Source organism: Pinus tabuliformis, chromosome 4_1, assembly GCF_031772625.1.
Source record: "Pinus tabuliformis cultivar Carrire ecotype Pingquan chromosome 4_1, CPIR1, whole genome shotgun sequence".
Taxonomy (NCBI): domain Eukaryota; kingdom Viridiplantae; phylum Streptophyta; class Pinopsida; order Pinales; family Pinaceae; genus Pinus; species Pinus tabuliformis.
Window position 1 is genome coordinate 998,403,480 of NC_142303.1, and position 20,660 is coordinate 998,424,139.

The following is a 20,660-nucleotide window of genomic DNA, read 5'->3' on the forward strand; positions in this document are numbered from 1 at the left end:
TGATTATCATATTGGGAATGTATTGCTCTGTAGAAAGGCTTTCAAAATGTTGCATTCAATTGGTAATTTTCGTTTGTCAAGAATCCAAGAAAGACTGGAAAAATATCCTACATTTTATTTAGAAGTACGTTATAAAAGAGAGGTTGGGCCATCAACAATTACTGCAATGTCATGGATGAAAGACTTCTTTTCAAAGCATGGAGAGTGTATGCCAAATAAAGACACAATACATATTCCAGATAATTTCTCAAGATGAGAAATCTACATCTTATACAGAGAATATGTAGAAGGTGCTGAAGGAGATGGTAATTTTATTACATATTCATATTTTACAAGGATATGGAAGAACAAATTCAATAATGTTCGTATTCCTAAGAAGACAAGGATGGGGGTTTGCAGTACATGTGCTTCTCTTAAATAAAAAATGGATAAATGTCAAGGGGCAGAAAGAGGTATGCATTCATAACATTATTTTTTAAAATTAGATAGTTATCAACTATGAAAATATATTTATTAATAGGTTTCTTTTATTTTATGTGTAGATTCCATTGTCAAAGCACTTCAAGAGCATCACAATTAAAAAACAAGTGAAAGACAAAATTTGTATAAGCATCGAAAGAAGTGTTATGATAATCCAAATAAATATTTGAGTTTGATAATTGATGGTATGGACCAAAAGAAAACACTTATGCCACATTTTGTCTGCACAACAAAAAAAATTACAAGAGGAAAATTTTATTCAGTTTAACCTGGATGGTTGTATGGTCTTTAATGGGAAGATGTTGCCAAGGGTTTAGTTCACAGCTCCAAATATTCATAATGATGCAAATTTTACCATAACTATAATCCATGGTGTGGTTTCTCATTGGTCTAGTATTCTTCCTAAAGTTTTGTATCTGCAATTAGACAACACAAAGTTCTTTTTGGGTATCTAAACATGCTCGTTGAATCGGGAATTTTTAAAAAGGTAAAGGTCGGTTTCCTTCTTGTTGGGCACACTCATGACCATATTGATAAGATGTTTAATCGTTTTTCAGTAACATTGAGGAGGAAGGATGTTGGGAGCCTGCCATCATTAATTGAATGTATTAAGAAATCATACATTCCAGAGCCTGTTTTTCATGTGTTGGAAGAAACTATTGACATGCGAAAGGTTTATTCTGGGATCGCATGGTGAGGAGAAATGCATTGAACAACTTAATGACATTAGCTTCCAACATCAATTTCGTATCAAAAAAATTGATGGGAAAACACTTATATGGGGCAAGAAGTATTCAACTGTTGTAGAATGGGGGTCGTCATCAGGTTTAGCATTTTTGAAGTTCATTCCAGATCATCCAATATTTGCATCAAAGATATTATTATTACAATCAATTGTTGAACTCCATAATGCACGAAGGCATAAGAGAGAGATAAATTATTTTGAATGCCTGGAAGAAATTAAAAGATGTATTAGAGATACATATGAGTACTTTGATGTTGTTGATTTAGTTTGGTGGGAGTATTTTTTCAATAATCACAGTGATATTATTTCAAGGTAAAGAAATGAAGGTACACTTTTGAAGACTCCATTTATTTGGCCGCAAAATATGCCAAATGAACACGAGGGAAGACACATTGTTGAACAACAACAATCTCAAGGCATTGTTAATTCTCCACAGATAGAGGAAAGATAAATCTATATTGGTTCTAGAAGATCACAAGCACAACATGAAGCCATGGAAGACCTTTACAAGGGTTCTGTGCAGGATGTTAAGGAGGGTTGCATGATAACAATATTAGTAGATGGAGATCCACTTGGCTATCCATTCAGGGTTCCCAAGGTTATAAAGGTCATTAAAGAAAATGAAGATATTACAGTCGTTGAAGTACATTGGTATGCCATAAATATCTATCCATTCAATGGTGTGTACAAGCCAGAGATGGTAGTTGATAAAAAAAAATTGGCATAAAGCGAAAAGAAAGTGTACAAATATAAATCGTCATCGCACAGACCTCTTAAAATTGGAGGATGTTGACATACTTGTCTATTACTTCAATTTAAAAAAGAGGGGAACTCTTCACTTCAGGACCATAGAGATTTTGAAGAAGTTGCTACTAGAAGAAACAGTGTTGAGATGGGAGTTTGTTGAACCTAGTCATAGATCTAAAAGACTTTTGAAACCTGAAATGGTGGGCATGCATGTTGACTTAGATGGGGCTCTAGTTGATGAAAGAGAAGAATATGGGTCATCATCTAGTCATTCATTTGAAGATGTAGATTCTAATGGTGTGCCAGAACCTATGGGTGATTTTGAATAAATGTCTAAGACATTTTATGTAAATGATGTTTGCATGGTAACTTGAAATAAATATTTTGACTTCCATATGATCTTACATGAAGTTATGAGTCATTTCTATGTTTGTTGGATTATATGTTTTAATTATGAAGAATTCATCTCTTTAGAATATCCACAATGCAATGTGAACGCAATAATGAATTACAAAAATAATGTATGTTATATTCCATCTACCATAGCCCATATTTTGATTAAAAGTAAAGAAATATTAGAAATTAACGTTGCTTTTTTAATTTATACAGTGATATTGCCATGATATTATTTATTGATATCATTTGGTATAAGATAGTTTTAAAAATGTTGAAATTTTAATGCCTCATTAAAAGGGGACACTTCGTTTTGATGATTGATTTTTAGGTTTTTGTTGCAATAGGATAAGTTGTCTTAGCCTAAGATTTAAAAAGAGTTATAGTTTTAGCCTTTAAAATAAAAATTACTCTTCAAATAATGAATCTTTCATTTACTTGTTCATTTTTAAAAATTGTTTTGGTTATATACTTTGTGTTGAGAAATTGCAACAAGAGATTCCAGTTTAATTTGTCCTTGAATTAAACTGTGAATTAAAATAAAATTCTATTCTCATAGCAACTTGTAAATAGTTAATTAAGTTTAATTAACTTAATTAGCTTAGGAATTTCAAGTTGGAAGTCTTTCTGTAGTCATGTATATGTTCTCCCTAAATTTTAGGGGTCCAAGATGAGTTTATTTGAGTTGTAATTAGATAACTCAGTTTGACTGAGTTATAGACAGTTAAACTAGTTCTAACTGTTTGTGGAACTAGTAGAGGATTAGTAGTGAGTTGGTGCACTGGTGCATCCTCAAGTGCTACTCCAGCTAATTGAAGATTCCCTCATGAGAAACTCATGCATGTCAGTTCAGAGAAAGACCCAGTTGAGACTAGAGTGTAGGGACAATGTACTATCAGTTGTAGAATGATCTGAGTTGTACAGATCATGCATGCAATCAAAAGAGGACCTAGATTTAGATTGTGCAGTTATGGAAGAAGGAATTCCCAATTAAATATGGGTTATTCCTCACAGGAATTGTGCAAGGAAATAGGGGCTCAGCAAGCAGCATAAATTGGCTAAGTGTTGGTTAGTGCGGGCTTGTGAGGCAGAGAGTTGATCATACTTGTGCGGAATTGTTCTTGTGAGAACAAGCTTTGTATTATCACTCAAATTTCTGATTAATACAATAGATAGTCGGGGTTTTGAGCAGTGGCTTTCCCCAGAGAAACAATTGTGTTATGTGTCTTTGATTATCTTCCTCTTGTCGATTATTATTTTCATCGATTCTTGGTTTCCATTGTTTAAAGAGTAGATTAGATTCTTGTCTTTTGTTTTAGTACATTACATGAGCTGTGAATCTATAGGAAAATCTACATGGTATCGGATCTGAAGACGATATACTAGAGGATATTTCGAAGTTTTGAGTCTTGGGTTACAGTTGAAATTCGAATTTGCAATGCATACTTAAGGATCGACAGATGGCGTTCTACATTTTGCGGCTCGAGTATGCCTTGGAAAGAAACTCAAATTATATAGCCTGGAAGGACAAAATGGAGGTTGTGCTGGAGGATAATGGCTTGAAGAAATTTGTTGATTAATACATTCCTAAGCCAGCGGCATCGAATGCACATAATCTGGATGAATGGAATAAGTGTGTGGCGAATGCAAGGCGGATAATCCTTGAGGGAGTTCGAGACCACATTGTCTCGAGTCTCCGTGGGAAGGAAACCCCGTATCCCATGTGGAAAGAATTGATGGACCTATTCCAGAACAGAAGTGACCATAGCAAGTTGGAACTGAAAGACAAAATTCGAAAAATCAAGATGGAGAAAGGCAAGACCATTCCAAAATACTTGACAAAGTTGACTCACTGTTGTGATGAGATTGGAAGTGTTGGAATAGCCATTACCGAAGATGATATGGTGAGCCTAGCTCTCCTAGGCCTTCCTAAGATTTGGAATAACTATCAGGACTCTATGAATGGAAGGGAGAAGCTACCAGATTGGGAACGACTATGGTCGAATTTGATGCAGGAGGAGATCAAAAGGAACACCAGAGATGGTTCCTCATCAAAGACTAATGATGAGGAAAATTTTGCCTTAGTGAGTAAGGCAGGAAAAGGGAAAGGGAAGGTGTCCCATTCCAAATCGAATTCTTACCATGGAGGTAAGAAGAAAGACATCACGAAAGTTAAATTCTTTCATTGTCACGAGCTAGGGCATTTCGCTACAAATTGTCCGCTCAAGAAGTCCAAGAAGAATTCCTCAGGAGGAGCGGTGAGTGAGGCTTTTCCCTCTCAATTCGAATTGGACTGTGTTAACACCCAGGTTGTTCCCTATGACTCCCAAGGGAATACGGCCGGGGTAACCACTAACCAATCTTTGGATTACAGTTTCTAGCCAAACTGTAATCAGAGAGGGCTCTCTCTTTATGATTTGTCTCTGTTTTGATAGTATTTTAGGCTAGCTATGATGTTCAGGGTTTTGTTTTTGTGTTTTGGTTGAAGGATGTCTTCTGTATTTCAGATAATTCTAGTTCATTGGGCAATGGAGTCTTTGGTTACTGGCTGTGTGAGAGGTAGATTAGGATTGCTGAAACTGCAGGGCCTTTGAATATTCCATGAAACAAACTTGATGTTATAATGATGAAGATGTGTGTAACCAGTGAAAGGCAGTTAAGAATCTTCCACTAAGCTCGGTTGTGAGAGAGAGATGTACTGTAAAGGAGCAAACTTGATTTCCTAAACAATAATTCCTGTGAAAGGTACAGTGTAGAGGTGCAGCAATTAAGAATTACACCTTGATAACCATAACTGAAGAAAACTTTTGTAATAGCACAGATTGAATTCAGGGTATTCTATGAATAAATCCTGGAATTAGTCTTTTTCTCTGCCATTAATTGTGAAATCTAGAACATGAATGGAGTTATGAGAAAATAACAGAAAGAAACATAACGAAAGTTTAAAGGAAAACTTATTGAGCCATGACAACATGCAGGAATCCTGTAGCACTCAGCAAATCGCATCACAATCCCTCAAACAACACAGACTTTGGAAATTCCATCGGTCTTTGTATTAAAACTCTGAAAATTTACAGCAAGAGAACTCTTGAAGAGAAATCAACAACAACCCCTGCAAGCTTGTGCGAGGGGGAAATATATACAAACGGTAATACAAAATATCTAAGGCATTGAGTCATCTGAGAAATAAATGTTTTCACCAACTTTGTACAGAATAGCAGATAAGAAGTTATTGCTGCTTTTAATACAACATAAATGCTCTTTCTGTCTGTCAGAATATATTTTGGCATTTGGAGGCCACTGAGTCGGTTGGAACGATCTGCTTTTAATGCTGGAAAATGCGCTTTTGTGGCTGCTCTGCTGGAACTTCTCGGCCCTGTCACCTGTAGCTGCCCATCTTGCTTTGCTGGCCGAATAGTTCTGCTAAGTTGGCTCAGCCCTTTACCTTTCCTTGCATGTTGATTTTATTAAGTTTTCCTGTGCATGATTACTTGTGAAATCGAATTAAAACTCGATTTACAGGCCCTGGCTTACAATAATAGCTGTATCATTTTGGTCCAGTATTCCTGTGTGGGCAATTGGTGTTTCAGAATTGCCTCTAATGTATCATATGCCTCTGTGTATTTGTAGAAATTGGGAGGCACTTCAAACAGATGTTTGAGCTCATTCATGATACAAAATAAGTTCTCTACCCTGCTGTAGAGAGTTTGACCTGTTGCTGGCCCTGTTTCCTCTGAGGTGCTGGCCTTCTCTGTGATCTGATTTGTGGCAAAGGTATTGACCCTCTTGGCATACTGCTCATGGGTAAGTAGCCTTCCTGCGCTGTTCAGTAAGCTAGGGAGACCTCTGTTCTGTAATGCCACAAATTTATCCATGAACCTATTGACCTCGGTCTGCATATCCTGGGTCCTTCTCTCTAGTGTCTGTACTAGATTTCTCAGTGTTAGGACCCTCTTTATTATTGAAATAGTCTCAGTCCTGTTAGAGATTCCCATAGTTGCCAACTGAGCACTTGTTCTATTGTTAAGCACGTTGATCATTCTGTTGGCAATTTCAGGCATATTGCCTAGAGATGCCCTAGCTCTTTGGATCTCTCTGTGTGCTTTTGCAATGAGCTCCATCTGCTCATTAATTGTTTCAATATATTGCCATTGGTCAGTGATGGACTGGCCAATATTTGCCCATAAGACTGTTTTGAGCTCAGCTACTACTTTGTCTAGTGTGAGCTCCTTTTCCAGCTCCTTTATCCTCTCCTTGAGTGCTTTGATCTCCCTCCCTTTCTCAGCAACACTCTGCTTGGATTTATCATACCTTTCATTCACCTTGGCAAGGTTTTCCCTGGCCTCATTCAGTTCTGACATTTGTGCTTCCAAGGCCTGAATCTCATTCCTCAGCTTTTGCATGTCCAGGCTTGGGGCCTGCTCTGTTGTTGGTGCTGGTGCTGAGGTTGAAGGTGCTGCCTGTTCTGTTTGCTGCATGGGAGGGGCAGTAGTTTGAGGAGGCTCCTCAAGATTAATTACTTCTGGAGGAGGCTGAGACGTTTGACCTCCTTCCTTTTGCTGTAATGCTGCTTGTAATTCTGCTTTTGCAGCCTCTGATTCTCCCAGCTGCTCTTGTGTTTGGATCAGCTGTTTGTACAAGGACACTAGCAAAGCTGAGGCATCTTGATCATGTCTTTGCTGGGCTACTTCATCTGTTTGAGGGTGAATTGTTGCTGGGATTTTGATCTTTCTCCTCAAAGCTGCCATGTCTGCATCCCTTAATTTCAATATTTCTTGTATGCCCTTGATGTCCTTGGGATCATGCCCAATCTCTATGATTATATCTTCTAAGGACCTGATCCTGTTGTCCTTTGCTTGAGAGGATGCTCTCTCCAACTCAAGTTGAGCAGCTGTATTATTTAGGCTATTTACTAGCCTATAATTGTCCAATGTTTTGTCTGCCAAGGAGGCATACACCATCTCACCCATTTGTTTATGCAATTCGATTTTGTCCATTGGGTGGATGTCCTTGGCAAGGACCTCAAGATTGGTCCTTAAGTAGTCTGAGGGGGACTGTGGTTGCAATGTAGTTGGCATGAAGTGACTCATGATCATCTTGCCCTCATTGACATCATATGCGGACATGAGTCTTTGCTGGTTAGTAGGAGCCATCTTCAACAAATGATTATATAGTTGTATTTTTATTGGCTCACTTCTCCTCTTTATGTCAATGAACTGTTGTTTAATGCCTAGTTCACCTTCTCTTTGGTGGCTTGAGGAGCTGACTTCTCCTCCCACTGTTCTGTCTTGTCCCTGTTGGAAGGAACTTGCAGATGCTTCTCTACTGGGTGGGCCCATGCCCAGAGACTGTCCCATTGGCATTTCCTCCTCAGATAGGGGATTCATTCGGTGTCTTTTCTCTCCCTGATTGGTGGATTCTGTGAGGGGAGTCTCTCTGTCCCTTTTCCTGCTTATATCCTCCTTTTGTGGAGTTTGGAGGACTGAGGCTTCAATAGTAGTTTCTTGCCTGGGAGGCACCATGTCCTGAGCCTGCTGCTCAGTGAGAATTGGGGCCTCAGCTGCCTTTTCTTGCTGTAAGGGCTGCTCTTTCTCTTGCTGCCCCTCTTCTTGCTGCTGTCCCTGTTGTTGTTGCTGCTGCACCTCCACATGAGGTGGCTGCTCTGGTTCCATTTCTTTTTCCTTGCCTTTGCTAGATGTTTGCTCAGTGGCTTTGGCTGCTTGTTGATTTGCTATTGAGGAAGATGCAGCTGCTCCCTCTTGGCTGCTTGGAAGATTGAACACCTGTGGACAGATTTCTAGGTCAGCCATCTTTTTCAGATTTCTTAGAGCTCTCTGATTTAACTCTTCTTGTGTGAGAGGCTCCTCTAAGGTTCCCCTCCTCCATTTCACTTGATTAGCATACTTTTCTATATGAGGAATCCTTATATGATCATAGCCAGACAACCTATACTTGACCCTTCTTACAGATATGAAGTGATTGGGGTCATACGGTTTCCAAAGGAAACTGGTCTGAAGGCCAAGGGATTCAAGCATTTTGTCTGCCTCTCGCCAACCTTCCTCCCTCTGGTTATAGATAAAGTGGCCTAATTGGTTCCTAACCTTGAGTTGTGCTTTCTTGCCTTTGCCTGAAAAATGTAGCACATCAGCATTCCCAAACTGCCTGAAATATTCAAGGGCAAACAATCTCATGGACACATATTTGGGCAATCTGTAGGGAGGAAATTCACACCCATATATCCTGATGACCATGTGGTTCTGGTAGAAGTACCAGTCCCCAATGCTGTATGCTTTAGACAACTGAAGTACCCTTTGCATCTCATCAGTAAGTCTTGGAGGAGGCGAGCTCATCAATAGAGACATGGCTGGGTGGATGAAAAGATCTATGAACTCACAGTAAGTATATGGAGAGTGAGCTCTGTGATGGAAGACAGAGGACCAATAAACCACTGACCTTGGATTGCCTTGGGCATCCTCTCTTTTCACAACAAAAGAAAACTTTTCATGTTGATAATATAGGATCAAGTGGTAGATGTAAGAGGTGTATCTGAACACCTTTTCTCTGGCCAAGTTCATCAACTGCTCATGTATTTTATCAGAGATATAGGTGGCATAGTCATAGCAGATTGGAGACTTTCCAGGAGCGAACATGAGCATAACCACCAGCACAGTTTCATCAACATGTTCAATTGAATTATAGCCCAGGATGGGGCTAATCATGTCTGCTAAATCTCTGCCCAATTGGTTGAGGTAAACTTGGTTGATAGGAGGATTCTGCACAATGTCAGAGCCAATGTACAGTTGATTGAGTTTGGTGACCTGAGCATTAGTCAATCTAGCTCCTTGATTTATCAGGTCTATCAATGATAGAGGAACTAGCTTCTTCTGAGTCCTGAAGTGCAGCATCTCTTTGATGGCTTCAGGGGTGATATAGAAAACGACTGAGCCTGAAGGGTCAAGCACAGCCCTCTAAGTAGGGTCATAACATTCGGCACATAGGTGAATGAGGTCAGGGAACTGTCTGACCTGAGGGATTTTGAAGATGGGGAGGAAAGAATCCCATATGCCCAGTACATCTATCCCACTCTCATGTTTAGTCTTCAATTCATTCAGCAGGTCGATGTGGAACTTGGTTCTCGACAGCATTTCCTCCGATATTTGATAATCGAGGTCTGCTAGAGGTTGCCACTCCAATTCTCTCTGTGGGGCATTTAGTGGAGCAACATTCAAGGCCACCGGAGCTACTGGTGCATCCATAATTGCTTTTTTAGGATTCTATAGTTTATGTAATAGTGTTACTGTGCAGAGCAACACCAAAAGGTTTCTTTGAGCAGAAGGTGAATTACTCAGGAACAGAGGACAAAAGGTGAATTGCAGCAATTGAAATACTGCCTAAAACATGAATAAGGAAAATGTTTGGCCTTAATCTCTCTTTTACAGATATTTGGTATATCTTTTGGTTACCAGTTCGCGATTGTGCGAACAGAATGCAGGTCTTATGGAAACTCAGGAATTCGAGGCTTAGTTGGTGAATTTCGGCGTTATAGGTGCAAATGAGGACCAGGCATAGGGGATTTGCCGGTGAATTATATGTTTCTCGGTGTTTTAAGCTTTTTTATGGCAATTCACAGACGAAACAGGTGCAGGAAGGGTTCACTGGGATAAATACCTGGTTTACAGAGAACAATGGTCACGAATGCAGGTGAAATGGCGCGCCAGCGGTCTTCAGGTTGAATTCAGCAGGTTGGCGAAGCCTCGGACGTGAAGCTCATGCAGAGGATACAACAGCGTTTTTTGCAAAAAGTGCAAAAAACGCGACATTTCGGCAAAATATGGTTTTTTCGGGATTTTGGCGCCTTTTTTGGATGACGTCATCAGGTGGGGTCAAAGTCGGATGACGTCATTAGGTGACGTGGCGGCATACAAGAGGCCCACGGGGATGACGAGGTGGCAGACGGGTGGAGCAACTGGCGGATGGGGCGCTGACACGGCGGCGACTTAGGCAGGTGATGCAAGCAGGGCGGATCAACTGAAACCGGGAGTGGTTAGCGGTTTCATATCGCACTGCTTATGATACAGAAGCGGGAATGTCAGAGGTACCTCCGATACGTTGTGGGGGTGACGCGCGGCAGAGGCCTGACGTCACCCTCTGACAAATATCGGAAGGTATCTTTCGGACGTCGGGGCCGGTCCGATATGCGCGAGGGCCGTCGGATCAAAGGGGCCCGATCCGACGGTCGACGGATCGCTGAGGTGGCCGGATGATATGGGCGCGGGCAGGATTAAATAATATATATTTTGGGATTTGCGCTCGGTGGAGACCTTTGGAAAATGGCGGATTTATATGGTTTTCTTTGTATTTTCAAATGAAAATAATATCGCGCCCATACTTTGGATAAGTTGGAAAAAGTGGGTATTTGTGTGCTTTTTGTAAATGAAGCGGGTTATGGGTAAAAGGGGTTTTTCATAAGGTTTTTAGCAAATGAGGGGTTAATGGTTTGGACAATTTCTGAAGGGGGACAAAGGGGTAAAGCTTAGGGCTCTTAAACTGACCAGATGTCAATTTAATCCCTGATAGTGACCATATGGCTATAATGCCAGGGGAGGGATATTTATACAATGTTTGGGGTTTATACACCATGGTGTTATAATAGTAGGGAAAGGGTAACATAGGGGAATTATATAATAGAAGTTAGGGATTAATGTGGATGAAAGGGTGGATGAGGGGTGATATCACTAAGTTTATTTGAAAATCACTTAGCTTAGGGAGTAGATCAAAATGAAAAGATTTTTAGACAAGAAATGTGGCCTTTAAAGGAATAAGAACCACCATAAAACCACAAATTCTTCCATGAATCTCAACTGATGAGGGGATGTTAGTAATGAATGGGAAAAGGGAAAATTGGGAAGTTAGACATGCTTCTTTGCTTTGTTGCAAGCTGATGGAGAAGAAGACCTTCTCAATCCATTGATTCTCCTTTGTAAATAGGTTAGCACACATTCAATTGTAAGGAATGACATTTCTGCAACCCCTATCTGCCTACCCATCTACTTGCCTAGCATTTTTTGTTTCTTCTTGGAGGGTGCACTTAGACTTGCAGACCCTTATTTGCCTTTTCTTTTCTTTGGCTTTTTCCTTTTGATTATCTATCTAATGCTACCCTTATTGCCTCCAAGGTCCCAGATTAAGCAGTTGGGAACCTTACTTCTCTACCTAAGCTACTTGTCTGCCAAGATTAAACAGTTTTGGACAGACTTCTTTCTCTATTCTACAACTGAAAATTTAAAACATGGCATGATCCAGCTTAGGCTGTTGGACCATCCATCAAAATTGAGTACACATCAAGCTATATACACACCTTGTCTTCTCTCGGAAATATGGGATCTTTGCATCATCAAAGCAGAGCATATTTGGAACTTTCTTTGCCAATCATGAAATATGAAACCTATTGGTATAGGTAGCTAACAGTGGCTCCACATGGGGATGGTTTTTCATTTGAAAGACCAAGAACAGCAGGTCAGAATGCCTTGGCCTTTGACTGCTTTCACCAACACTTGAAGTGTGCTGCTTTTAAATGCCAAAATTGTGCTCTTCCCATCTTGGTAGATCTTTGATCCTATTTGCCTTTTGCTGATAGTTAATAAAACTTGAGAAACTGCATTTTTACATCCTACAGAGAGTAATATATACACTTGAATATGTACAATGGAAACTCAGGCTGCACTTATGGGTAGTAGTCAAAATAGTGCTTCAGCATCCTGCCATTCACAGGACCTTCATCCAAATCAGTTTCATTAAGACTTTTAAGGAAATAAGTATTGTTTCCTTGTACTGCTTGGACAGCAAATGGTCCTCTCCAAAGGGAATCAAATTTTCCATGTTTTCCTTTATCTTCCCTTCTTGAATCCCACTTGAGGACCTTGTCACCAATGTTGAAATTTTCTGCCTTGGTCCTTCTGTCAAAGGCCTTCTTTAATTTTTCTTGTAAAACTTGAACTCTGTTGTAGACTTGATCTCTAGTTTGCTGCAAACATATTATTTGATTGATCCTTCTTTGCATATCATTTGGTTCAGCTTGACTTTCTTGAAGAAGTTTCATAACAGGAACTCCTAGTGATGAAGGGAATTTGGCTTCTAATCCATAAACCAACTCATATGGGCTGACCCCAATTGATCTCTTGGTTGTTAGTCTATCTGCCCATAAGGCATTGACAAGCTTCTTATGCCAATTCTTTTTATTTTCTTCTAGCACTTTCTTTATGATGTTTACCAGGCTTTTATTTGATGACTCAGCAAGGCCATTTCCTTGGGGATAGTATGCAGTAGAATGGCCCAAGGTAATGTGAAATTTGTGGCAGAAATTCACCATCTTCTTAGATCTGAAAGCAGTAGCATTGTCTGTTATTATTTTGTCAGGGCAGCCAAATCTAGAAAGAATATTGGTCTCAAGGAACTGAATGATAGTGGAATCATTTGCTTGTCTGCATGGAACAGCTTCAATCCATTTAGTAAAATAGTCTGTAGCTGTCAGAACCCATCTATGTTGGTCTGAAGATGAGGGATGAATTTCCCCAATGAAATCCAAGCCCCATTGTTGAAAAGGTCTCTCAGTTGCAATAGGCCTCAAGGGAAGTGGTAGTAACTTTCTCTTTCCCTCAAACACTTGACATTTATGACATGATGTAGTAAACTTTTTAACATCAGAGAACAGGGTGGGCCAATAGTAACCAGCCCTCAGTATTTTATCCACAGTGGACTTCCAATACAAGTGTCCACCACAGTCACCTGCATGAAATTCTTTCATGATATTGTTAGTCTCATCCTCAATTAAGCAGTTTAGCAATATCCTTTCATGGTTTTTCCAAAGCAAATTTCCGTCCATAACACAAAATCTTGAGACTTTCATTTTTAAGAATCTACATTTAGTTCTGGACAATCCTGGGGGAGCACACAGGTTTTGCAATACATAACATATATCAGAGTACCAAGGGGATTGTTCAAAGGCTACATTGATCTTTGGAGTCGCCAGCTCCGGTTCACTGTCCAGTTGGTTGATGTCCAAGGCTTGGAAATTTGTTTCAGACATTAATTTGGCCAAGCCCTGCCCTTTTATCAGTTTTGTAGGTTTTATTTCAATATAAAATTCTAAAATGTTGGCAATCCATTTCCCTCTTCTGCCCTCTAAGTTATCTTGAGTAAGTATGTCTTTCACAATTGGGCTTGGTACATAGGCTATAACATGGGAGTATAGGATGTAGATCCTAAAGTCTTTAATAGCTTTGATCGAAGCATATGCTTGCTTTTCCATGATCTGGTATTTCAGGGGTGCATCTCTAAGAGCTTTACTAAAGAAAGCAATGGGTTTCTCATTTCCTTGGTCATCTTTCTGTAATAAGATAGCACCAATTGTGTGCTGGGAGGCAAAGGAAAATATGATAAATTCCCTATCAAATTGAGGGTTGGTTAAGACTGGGGTTTGAGTGAGGGCTAACTTTATTCCTTCAAAGGCTTGGCTTGCTTCTACCGTCCATTTTACCTTTGAATCCTTTTTCAACATGTTATTTAGCAACCTGCTCAATTCGGCCAAATTTGGGATAAATCTCCTTAGAAAGTTGATTTTACCCAAAAAGGCTTGTAATTCTTTCACATTTCTTGGATGAGGCATTTGTAAGATGGCTTGGATTCGGTCTGGGTCAATCCTAATGCCATCTTTAGAAATGATGTGACCCAACAGTTTACCTTCCTCCAAACCAAACAGGGATTTCTTAGGATTTAAGGAAATTCCATATTTCCTACAAGTTATGAATATCTACCTTAGATGTTTCAAATGTTCTTGGTCAGATTTGGAGAAAGGTGTGAGGTCATCTAAATAGATGACAAGGAAGTCATGAATCTCTTTGGCAAAAGCAATATCCATTGCTCTTTGGAATGTAGCCCCTGCATTCTTCAACCCAAAAGGCATTTTAACATATTTAAAGGTTCCCCATGGGGTTGTAAATGCTGTTTTGTCCTGATCGTCAGGATGAACTAAGATCTGGTTAAAACCTGAGAATCCATCAAGTAAAGAAATTCTTGAGGCCCCCACTACTCTCTACAAGATGTGATCCATCTTGGGTAAGGGGTAGTTATCTTTCAAGGACAGTTGGTTCAAGTTCCTTAGATCAACACAAAGCCTTATTTCACCAGTTTTCTTTCTTGTAGGGACTAAGTTAGAAATCCAATCAGAGAATCTGATTGGTGCTATAATGCCTGCCTTAAACATTTTCTGTACCTCTTGTTCCATTGCTGGGAGGAGCATAGGATTGATTCTCCTAAGTTTTTGTTTAAAGGGTTTTTGATCTGGCTTAAGAGGGATAGTGTGTTGAATCACAGAGGTGTCATAGGATTTTAAATCCTCATAACTCCAAGCAAAGACATCCTGGAACTCCTTGAAAAGGTCAATGTATTTAGGCTTTTGATCAGGGGGTAATGCAGCAGACAATTTTATTATTTTGGGTTGTTCAGCAGTCCCAATGTTGCACTCTTCTATGGCAGTATTGAGGGGCTGCATTTTTGGTTTGCTGGGGACATCATTGGAATCGAAAATGTCTTCTAAAGGGGCTAAGCCTGTTGGAAGAAAATTGTCCTTCAATTGTATAACTTCAGCTTCATCATCAGTTGTCTCCTCACACCTAATTTGTTGGATTTCTTGTATGTTGTCTTTGTTGAAAATAGTTGGATTTAGCATTTGTTTTGCTGTTTTGGGTGATATTGGGTGGTTAGTCTGTTCGAACTGTATTTGTGATTGACTTGCTCTTTCAAGTATTTGTGATTGACTTGCTCTTTCAAGTATTTGTGATTGACTTGCTCTTTCAGTGTCAATATTTAGTCCTGCAAATTCTTGTTGCAAGGTCAAGAAATTGTTTATTTGCGCATCATCCTCAAATACTTGCCAGTCCTTGACATTGTTTGGGATGGAGGGTTTGTGTTTTACCTCAGCTGTAAAGCAATGATGGGGCTCGAAAGGTAGCTTGCAAGTACTTGCAAATGTGGCCAAGCTATGGGCATGCAGGTTATGGATTCTGGGAATCTTGGTAATTTGAAATTCAGTGAAGGACTGTAGTAGTTCAGCAGCAGCAGATCTATAAGATCTCAATCTTTTGTCATTGGTGACAAAATTTCCCTTTACTTGTTGGATAACTAGGTCCGAGTCTCCTAGAATTGACACTTTTAGTGCTTGTAGGGACTTCACTAGTTTGAGGCCTAGTACAAGAGCTTCATATTCTGCCATGTTATTAGTGCATCTGAAATTTAGTCTGTAGGCTCGGCCTTCTGCATGACTGTTTTGTTTATTATGTATCCACACTCCAGCTCCTGCCCCTAATTTGTTGACTGACCCATCAAATTCGAGGAACCATAGGATCTCTTGTCCTAAGGGAGACTTAATGACCTCTTTGTGAGCTGGCAATGCAAGTTGAAGTTCTGATTTTTCATTTAGTTTGTCTTTTAAGACAGTTTTATCACTTGATTGAATCAATGTGACTTCTAGAGCAGCAGCTTGGCTTAATGATGGTTGAACCATTGTTTCTTGGGTAGCAGTTTGTTCATTAGTGTCATCCTCTTGTATGAGTGTCTTGGTTTCAACATCATTATTTGAGAGACTTGTATTATCATTGAAGAGAATGTATGAGTCTATGTCTGAATGGACAGCATATATGGGAAAGTTTTGAGGCTTTTCTTCACTGCTGACCATGTATTTCATTAATGTTTCTCTGTATAATCTCTTTGGTTGCCCAAAGACAGATATAGTGGCATATGACATGTCCAGCTGCAGGGAACCTTGAAGTTTAGCCCCCCATGATCTTGATAACAGCATCCCATACTTGGGTGGGATGTCAGCAACTACAACATCCATTAGAATAGTTTTATTTGGGTACTGAACAAGGGACACACATAGATCTTTTATGAGACCTAAACACTTAACTTGGCTGGAGTCAAATGAGAATAGGTCCTTATATGGTCTTGTAATATCCAGATTTAGTCTTTCCATGACTGATTTGGGCATCAGGTTGTGAGAGGCACCTGAGTCAAACATTGCATTGTGTAATATCTTGTCATGAACATGCAGGCTGACATAGAAAGGTAAAATGCCTGCAACTGCTGTCTTTCCATCCACCTCTGGGCCGAAAAGTAGCTCTGGGGTATCATCCAACACATTAACATCATCTTTGTTGCTAGTAAGCTGAAGAGATTTCCTGATTTGTTGTTTGTAGATGCTGTGTTTGGCCAATTCCGAGAGAGGAATTGCTATCTTTAGTTTCCCAATTTCAGCCTCTAAGTCGAAAGGTTTATCAGATTGAGTCTTTGGGTTGTGGATGACAGTCTTTTCCTTGTTCACTAGGTCTTCTTCTTGATTGGTCTCTTGATCTTGAGCTTGAGACCTGTCCTTGTTACTTATCTCTTGGGGAATAATACTTGGATTAGGCTGCAAGGATGATGTAGCCATGGGCTGCTGTTTTGAAGAAGCTGGTTCAGTGATTTCTTCAATGGTTACTTCTTTTGCAAGTGAATCTGTTGGGTCATTTGGCTCTGTAACTATGGCTCTTTTTGTCTGCTGATTATCTTGTATCTTTTCAGGTGTGTTACATTTACAGTTCTGCTCCTTAGCTTGTATTGCTTATGGACTTCATAAACAGCTGTGTCATAGCCTTGTTTGAAGTCAAATGACTCACCTGATTTGGTTGGGAACAACTTGATTACATCATCCTCATGGTCTTCTTGTGTCAAAAAGACTTGACTTTCACCATCTAGACCCGTTAAATTGATCTGAGAATCTTCATTGGGTTCACTTGATGTGGAAGTTTCAGCATAATTTTCTTGGAAAGGGGGTCTTATGTCTTGGTCAGCACTGGCCTTGCCAACGTTTGGGTTTTGAGTTCTCCTAAAATTTGGATTCCTAGGAGGGTTGTTTTGTGGTGCTTCCCATGATGACTTTCTCTCAACTGTTTCGACTCTGTCACCCAATCTCTTCATACCATTGAGTATTGCATCCAGTTTTTTATCAAAGGCTAAGGGTTCTTCTTTGAAGATGTTTCTTTTTTCCAACCTTGCTCTGTTTCTTTTGGCTATCAGGTTAGCTTCCACTGTGACAGCAACCTTTTGGGCATCTGCAAGGGTTTCAAGAGCTCTCTCCTTCAACTGATAGGCCATATCAGGGTCAAAACCATCAGGAAATTTGTACAAGGCCAAATCAGGAGGAGGTCTTAAATTTTGTGGGATTGCGTTATATACATTGTTGAATCTTGCACAATACTCCAAAACAGTCTCTTGGGGACCTCTTTTGATAGTGTCATATTCACCAAGTATGTGCAGAGGATCTTTCTTTTTCTCCCATCTGTTAGTAAAGGCTTGATAAAGTTCATCAGGAGTTGTGATGGAATTTACATTCAGGGTCCTAAACCAAGTTCTTACATCCCTAGTCAGACTTTGAACAAACATCCTCATTCTCACACTGTCATCATCTATTTCATAGGTCTCAAAATGGTCTTGCATTCTTTTGGCGTGCTGAATAGCTGTGAAAGGGCCAGTGGAGTCAAAATATGAGATCTTGGTTTGATAGTCTTGAGGTAAAGCTGGAGCATTAGCAGGTAACTGCAAGGGTGCATACCTATTGGCCATATTTGCAGGGTTTATGGGATTGATAGGGACAAATGGGATAACAGGGACGATTGGTACAACAGGGGTAGTGGGAAAGGTGGACACTAGAGTATTGGTCAAGGGAATATGTGCAGTGGATGAAGGTGTGAAAGGAGGGGTTTGAGATGGAGATGGTGAACTGGGGGAGACAGGGGTAGACCTGAATAGAACCTTGATTGGGGTCGGAACTGGTTCAGGGTGGGCTGTCTCAGGAGTCAAATCGGTAGGATTTTCCTGCCTTTGCTGCTTCCTAATGATTCTAGGGATTATATTAGGATTCTCAAACACAGCTGGTGGATTTGGGTCAGGATTTGACCTAGTGTGTCTAGTTTCCCTTTTAGGAGCCAGCTTTTGAACTTGTTTTTGGGTATTTTCTAAGATATTTTTAGAATTGTTTAAGGGTCTGTTTAAGATTTTTAGAACCACTGTCCATGGATAGACAACAGTTTGAAAAGTATGCTTCTCCCCAGTGGAGTCGCCAATTATGTTAACACCCAGGTTGTTCCCTATGACTCCCAAGGGAATACGGCCGGGGTAACCACTAACCAATCTTTGGATTACAGTTTCTAGCCAAACTGTAATCAGAGAGGGCTCTCTCTTTATGATTTGTCTCTGTTTTGATAGTATTTTAGGCTAGCTATGATGTTCAGGGTTTTGTTTTTGTGTTTTGGTTGAAGGATGTCTTCTGTATTTCAGATAATTCTAGTTCATTGGGCAATGGAGTCTTTGGTTACTGGCTGTGTGAGAGGTAGATTAGGATTGCTGAAACTGCAGGGCCTTTGAATATTCCATGAAACAAACTTGATGTTATAATGATGAAGATGTGTGTAACCAGTGAAAGGCAGTTAAGAATCTTCCACTAAGCTCAGTTGTGAGAAAGAGATGTACTGTAAAGGAGCAAACTTGATTTCCTAAACAATAATTCCTGTGAAAGGTACAGTGTAGAGGTGCAGCAATTAAGAATTACACCTTGATAACCATAACTGAAGAAAACTTTTGTAATAGCACAGATTGAATTCAGGGTATTCTATGAATAAATCCTGGAATTAGTCTTTTTCTCTGCCATTAATTGTGAAATCTAGAACATGGATGGAGTTATGAGAAAATAACAGAAAGAAACATAACAAAAGTTCAAAGGAAAACTTATTGAGCCATGACAACATGCAGGAATCCTGTAGCACTCAGCAAATCGCATCACAATCCCTCAGACAACACAGACTTTGGAAATTCCATCGGCCTTTGTATTAAGCTCTGAAAATTTACAGCAAGAGAACTCTTGAAGAGAAATCGACAACAACCCCTGCAAGCTTGTGCGAGGGGGAAATATATACAAACGGTAATACAAAATATCTAAGGCGTTGAGTCATCTGAGAAATAAATGTTTTCACCAACTTTGTACAGAATAGCAGATAAGAAGTTATTGCTGCTTTTAATACAACATAAATGCTCTTTCTGTCTGTCAGAAGATATTTTGGCATTTGGAGGCCACTGAGTCGGTTGGAACGATCTGCTTTTAATGCTGGAAAATGCGCTTTTGTGGCTGCTCTGCTGGAACTTCTCGGCCCTGTCACCTGTAGCTGCCGATCTTGCTTTGCTGGCCGAATAGTTCTGTTGAGTTGGCTCAGCCCTTTACCTTTCCTTGCATGCTGATTTTATTAAGTTTTCCTGTGCATGATTACTTGTGAAATCGAATTAAAACTCGATTTACAGGCCCTGGCTTACAATAATAGTTGTATCATTTTGGTCCAGTATTCCTGTGTGGGCAATTGGTGTTTCAGAATTGCCTCTAATGTATCATCTGCCTCTGTGTATTTGTAGAAATTGGGAGGCACTTCAAACAGATGTTTGAGCTCATTCATGATACAAAATAAGTTCTCTACCCTGCTGTAGAGAGTTTGACCTGTTGCTGGCCCTGTTTCCTCTGAGGTGCTGGCCTTCTCTGTGATCTGATTTGTGGCAAAGGTATTGACCCTCTTGGCATACTGCTCATGGGTAAGTAGCCTTCCTGCGCTGTTCAGTAAGCCAGGGAGACCTCTGTTCTGTAATGCCACAAATTTATCCATGAACCTATTGACCTCGGTCTGCATATCCTGGGTCCTTCTCTCTAGTGTCTGTACTAGATTTCTCAGTGTTAGGACCCTCTTTATTATTGAAATAGTCTCAGTCCTGTTAGAGATTCCCATAGTTGCCAACTGAGCACTTGTTCTATTGTTAAGCACGTTGATCATTTTGTTGGCAATTTTAGGCATATTGCCTAGAGATGCCCTAGCTCTTTGGATCTCTCTGTGTGCTTTTGCAATGAGCTCCGTCTGCTCATTAATTGTTTCAATATATTGCCATTGGTCAGTGATGGACTGGCCAATATTTGCCCATAAGACTGTTTTGAGCTCAGCTACTACTTTGCCTAGTGTGAGCTCCTTTATCCTCTCCTTGAGTGCTTTGATCTCCCTCCCTTTCTCAGCAACACTCTGCTTGGATTTATCATACCTTTCATTCACCTTGGCAAGGTTTTCCCTGGCCTCATTCAGTTCTGACATTTGTGCTTCCAAGGCCTGAATCTCATTCCTCAGCTTTTGCATGTCCAGGCTTGGGGCCTGCTCTGTTGTTGGTGCTGGTGCTG